The sequence below is a fragment of the Triticum aestivum genome, chromosome 6B, assembly GCF_018294505.1.
Source record: "Triticum aestivum cultivar Chinese Spring chromosome 6B, IWGSC CS RefSeq v2.1, whole genome shotgun sequence".
Taxonomy (NCBI): domain Eukaryota; kingdom Viridiplantae; phylum Streptophyta; class Magnoliopsida; order Poales; family Poaceae; genus Triticum; species Triticum aestivum.
In genome coordinates this window covers 355,275,386-355,281,309 of record NC_057810.1, presented here as the reverse complement: position 1 = coordinate 355,281,309, position 5,924 = coordinate 355,275,386, and positions in this window count along the sequence as shown.

Genomic DNA, 5,924 nt, shown 5'->3' with positions numbered 1-5,924 from the left:
GCTCTTGATGTAGTCAATCTTAAGAACAACATGTTATGAGCATGAATATTTTTCAGTAAATGTTGACAGTAATATAAGCAAGCCATCATGATATCATAGGAAAGTAACATACTACTGTAATAGCCGTTTGTAGCGATGACTGGAGTATGCCAGCAATACGTCCAGCCATAGAAGGAGTTGATAGCGTAAATGAAGCCTTTGTGTTCAATGGCATCAGAGAACCATGGAGGATGTATGATCCTGCGATGGACGTGCAGATTTATCAACTTACTGCAGTGACCTGTCAGATAGGTGAGACCACGGTTGAAGAACGCAATTAGCCTGAAGTCTTTATAATTCACAGATCTTGTGGGCACTTGGCAGATTACAACCTTGAGCAAATCAAACTTGGTATCATGTTGGCTACAATAAGATTCTGAGTATTCTAGGCCGCAGTGCCAAAGCAGTGCAGTGTTAATCGAAGGAAGGGGGATCAATCGCCGGTTTAGACCTCCACGAGCATCCAGCTGCCGCGGCCATCGACGACCACCATCCAAGACGTGTTCATGCCGACCCAGTACATACCATTAATGTAGTTGAGGATGATGGGGATCAGATCGCGGTCAAGGGGGTTGATGCTCGCCACCCTATGATCGTTATGCTGCGTGACACGCCATTTCTGAAGATCGGGCGGCATCAACAAGCAAGGAGCTGGCTTAAAAAGCTCCGACCTGCGGGCTTTGAGTAAACGGTACAGCCCCGACGAGCACGCGGTGAGCAGCATGGTACCGAGATTGTCCACACATGAAACAATGAGCTTGATTACCTCTGTGGAGAGCGAATTCTAGCCACTATTTCGTCGGACGCTGCTCGGTTCTGCCATTGTTAGTGATTGGGTTTCGGACGAGGGGGGAGGCGCCTTAGCGGGGATGGAAGATTGGACGAGGGGGGAGAGGCGCCTAGGCCCTCCACTATGTGCTCGGTGCTAAAGTTCTGAAAAGTATCCCACATACATATCCATGCCAAATGAGAGAAATTTAGCACCCCTCCCACGGCATGGAGGATTTGGCATCGACTCCAACTTGACCCCGCATATGTATAAAGTAGTAATAAATCAGCCCAAGTCTATGTCTCCGGCTGTTGCTTTGCTTGAGAAAGTACAGTGACGAGCTTAGTTTATTGCCTCAAAGAATGTGGCACCGGAGCAAGTAGAGGCATCGATGCCCTGAATATTTTTGTTTGGCATCGGCTGGGCAACGTAGGGCACCGGTGCCAAATATGTAAAAAATGAATTTGGCACCGCTTTTGGCCCACATAGATGGAGAAGAGAATATGTGTTGCAGGAAGTGGACAGGTGATGATGACTACATCATGCCGCTTGACTTACGAGACACATACGAGCAGCGTAGGGTCATATCAAAGTCAGACAACTTGCTTGAGTGATCACAGTACTGGTACTCACTACAATACCTACTCTTGAGTAGAGTAGTAGTGGAGTAGGACTCTGCTCTACTACTAGCACCGGAGTAGTAGTATATTCTAATCTAAAATAGTTACAAACTCCAATGCCCGGGTGTGGAACGACTACGAACCGCCATCGGTGCTAACTCCAATCCTCAGCAAACGTTCAGTGGGAGACATGGCAGTTGCAAACGCCCGCGATGCAGTTATAGTACGTGTGTAAGGGTGGCAGTTTTGTCAAATACTATGGCTTAAAAACAGGCCACCGCCGGATGGAAATCTGACGGTTACATGGGATTTTCCAGGATTGAGCTCGTGTCGAACAATCGCCAGATATCATTACTAAAAAAAGCTTAAAACACCCGGGGCTATAACTTCCACCAGCTGACCACTAACAATGATACTAACATAGTTGTAAAATGGTCAAAGACCGTGTCTATGTGGTGTTCGGAATTATAATAAAAAAAGCAAGATGCCCGTGCATTGCACGGCACACCATCATCACCAACTCGGTTTTGTCTCTACTCCTACTCCTATAAAAGACTCAGTTGGTGATGATGGAGGCGAGGAGGCGTGTTTGGCCGGGCGTGCAGCAGACGGCGCAGCACTATTCGATTTGTTATAAAAAACAAAGAAGAGTAGTAGAGATAGAGATAAGAGTAGAGATTGAGACTTAGGGAGGAGCACCATCTACTGCTTCGTGTGCTACTCCTGCGCTCCATTCGGTGGCCGCACCGTCCCCTACAGCCACTCCCTCCTGCGCTCCATTCGGCGGGTGCTGTTGAAATTTGGAAGCGCACTCTCGCGACTGCTGGCAGCCATGACTTCACCGACCTCGGCAACCTCTTCCTCAACGACATGGGCGACAACCTCAACACCAACGGTGCTGCTCCCGTTGCACCGTATGTGTTTCTGTCCTTCCTGTTCGAAATCGTGGTAGAATTCATGTTTCTACTCTGTATCCTACTACTTCCTTCATTCCTAAATATTTTTCTTTCTAGAGATTTCAACAAGTGACTACATACGGAGCAAAATGAGTGAATCTACTCTCTAAAATATGTCTATATACATCCGTATGTGGTAGTCCATTTGAAATCTCTAAAAAGACAAATATTTAGGATCAGAGGGAGTAGATTCTATCTGTTCATCTACTATGCTAGTCCACATGATTAGTTTAATCTCTGTTATAGCCGTCATGATTTTTTTTGTGCTTATTCGGATTAAATCTTGTAGTAACTTGCTCATATATTCAACTGGCGCAACGTCCCCTACAGCCACTCCCATTTCATGGACGGCCTGGTCGATGCCTCCAAGGAGCCCGAGTTACGTGGGCGGCGACATCGGCTACATCAAACTGACTTGGAATCTGCCGAGCTGGGACATTCCCGCCGATGTGGACATGGAAAACGCATGGTATGATTTACCCCCCAACGCGGTGCACGGGGACTCGAAGGAAGTTCACCTGGACAAATGCATTATCAAGTTAAATGTTGATCATTAGTCTTCGCTCAGTGTAATCCGTTGTCTAAGCATGTGGAGACTTCCATGCATGATCTTGCTCTATTGGAGTATCACGCATGAATAAAAGTGTATCCGTTGATGGTTTAGTCTAGAATCTTCCTTGTATGAATTTTTTACTACAGTACTGGTGAAAGACTTACTATGAACCATTTCTTACATCCCCTCTGCCCCTTCCAAGTCATCCTGATTTAATCCCTCCGTCTAGGTGTATAAGGGCATGGTTAATACTTAATAGTATAGCCAACTGTTGACTATAAGAAAGTGCCATGTCATCTGTAGCCAACATGTATAACAACTGATACTCAAAAACTAATTCTTAAAGATCATTTCTTGCAAAGCACAATAAGTGTTATTTCTTCACAAGTTTTGGATGCATGTTGAAAAGTTGAACGCTTTTGTTTGCAAAAGATACCTTTTTATCTATTTCACCCGGATGTTTGTGAGCTCCAGAGATGAAATAATATCCAAAGAAACCTATCGATGCCCGTTAAACATGAGATGACCCCTACATCCTTTGTCCAAATAAACAACTCCCTGATCAATGCATTTCACTCTTCCGTGCAACGCACGGGCACCTTACTACTATAGATTAGTAAGAAAAAAAATTTAACTAACATTATATGTAGTACGATAAATGCTGATGCATGTCACCTAAAATTATATCATTGCAAACTATGTTCAAATACGAATCCAAAGATATAGTTTTTGTTGACATGCACTAACATATTGTCAATTAAATCTTCAGTCAAATTCAATGGGGGACTAATAAACCACGATCGATGTAGTACAAGTGTAGAGGGCGGCGCTGCACGGGAGTCTCACCCCGCTCGTGGCGCGGCAGTAAAGCCGTCATATCACAAAACCCAACCACTGCCAGTAATAAGTGGCCTAGTAAAATAAACGGACAAGCAACCATCACATCCCTCCCTCTTTTTTGCATTTCATCTCTCTGCATTTACTTTCTCCGGTTCATCTCGCACACTCGATCCCTAGCTACTACTCGTAGGGCAAGTTCTTTTGGCGGCTTAAAAAATAAGCCGTCTCTTCCCCAGCTTTTCCCATAAGACTAGTCACAGTGGAGAGTAACATTAAGGCGCCTCACTCATTTATTTGGGATTCTAAACTACTACTAGTACCTCCGTCCTGGTTTACTCGTCACCATTGTAATTTGTGGTAAATTTTGACCAAAGATTTAACTGATAAAATGTTAGTGCATGTGACATGCACAAACATTTCATTAGTTAAATTTAGATCAAAATTTGACACAGATTACAATGGGGACCGATAAACAAGGACGAAGCTAGTAGTAATGGGATTACTACTAATCTAGAAGCCTAAATGAACTGGCCCCTGGCACTCCTACTAGTAGTACTAGTACTCAAGTTGGAATTCCCATTGCACGCCAAACTTGTTAGGCAAAAAATTCGATACAGGGTGTAGGAAGCGGTTTGGGAATTTGCATGCCTTTCCGACCAGTGAGATACCCCGTACAAAGTACGACAGAGAAATAACCACAGAGAAGGAAGCTAAAAGTAAACAATCAAACGAGCATTTTTGCATTTGTTTTGCATTGAATCGTTTCACAAGCTTGACTAGTGCTGTTTTTCTACTTTTACAAAAACTGCATCGTAATGTTAAAACGTGCATTTGCACGTACATCAGTAATAGTAGTACTCCCTCCGTCTAGGTGTATAAAGTCTTCCGTCCTTCTTGGTCACGGTGCACAACCAAAGATGACTTATTCACCTGGACGGAGGGAGTAGCACAGTCTGCAAGCATATATATAGAGAGAGACGTGTAGTGCGATAGTATATAGTAGTAAAGTTTGTGCTATATGCACCTACTTACAAAATGCGTACGGATACACAAGGTTTCCAAACTTTCCCTCTTACATACTTAATTAAGGACGCTAATAATTCCCGAACGTTCGGGATTTATTATTTGCATCCCAAAACTAATGAGATCACCTTATGGAACTTAATTATACTCCTAGTAAAAGCCACAACGCTCGTAGGAGCGCTTATGGTGCGCCACGAGTGCCCTGGTGCGCGGCCGTTTCCCAGCGCGCCGACACAACGCCTCTTCCTCAGCCTCGCAACTCGTGAGGTGCTGATTAGCGGCTTGCCGGTGGGTGAGCGTGATCTCACCGGTGTGGTGATCCGGTGCCAGCAGGTACTCCTCCTTGCTGGAAGCGTGCACCCGGTCCACGTACCGCCAAGCGTAGATGAGGCGCTTGGGCCCGACTGCACTCAGGGCTTTGGCACGGGCGTCCTCCACCATCCTCACGGCCCTTGCACGAGCCTTCTGCCAAAGAGCCAATTGTCTGACTCTCTCGGACATGACATAGACCTGCCAGGCAGCTTGCCCTGCGGCGCGCTTCTCTTCCTCGGCCTTCTTCTTCGCCTCTATTTTGGCGTGCTCTGCTGGTGGCAAAGCCTCCCACATGGCGACATCCATTTCTTTCCAAATCTCCTCAAGGCTGGGGGGGCTCGACGGGCGGCGCGACATTCTCCTCGTAGCGGGGAGCCGACGCGTCCTCCGACGCGCGTGGTGGCGAGATTGGGAACACCGACGCGTCCTCCTTGACTAGTGGCGGCGAGGAACGAAATGGCGACGCGTGACCGCCCGGGCGGTGCAGCGAGGGGCTCCTAGGGCTTGGGAGGGGCGATGCCATGGTGGTCGACATGAGAGGGAGGGGAGAGGAGATAGCGATGAACGTGAGCGTTCTTCCGAATGCCGTGGGAGGCGCAGTATTTATAGCGAGCAATGGCACACCTACATAAGATATGGACGGAGCTACATTGACTTAACTGCAGGTTCAGTTGCATCACTGACATGTGGGCTAGGCCCCTGTTGGGCCCATACGTCAGCGACCTAATGCATCTGTAGTTAAGTAACTGAAGCAGCATCCCGAAAGATATGTTGTGTGATTAACGTAACAACTACGTTGGCGTATTTGTTGG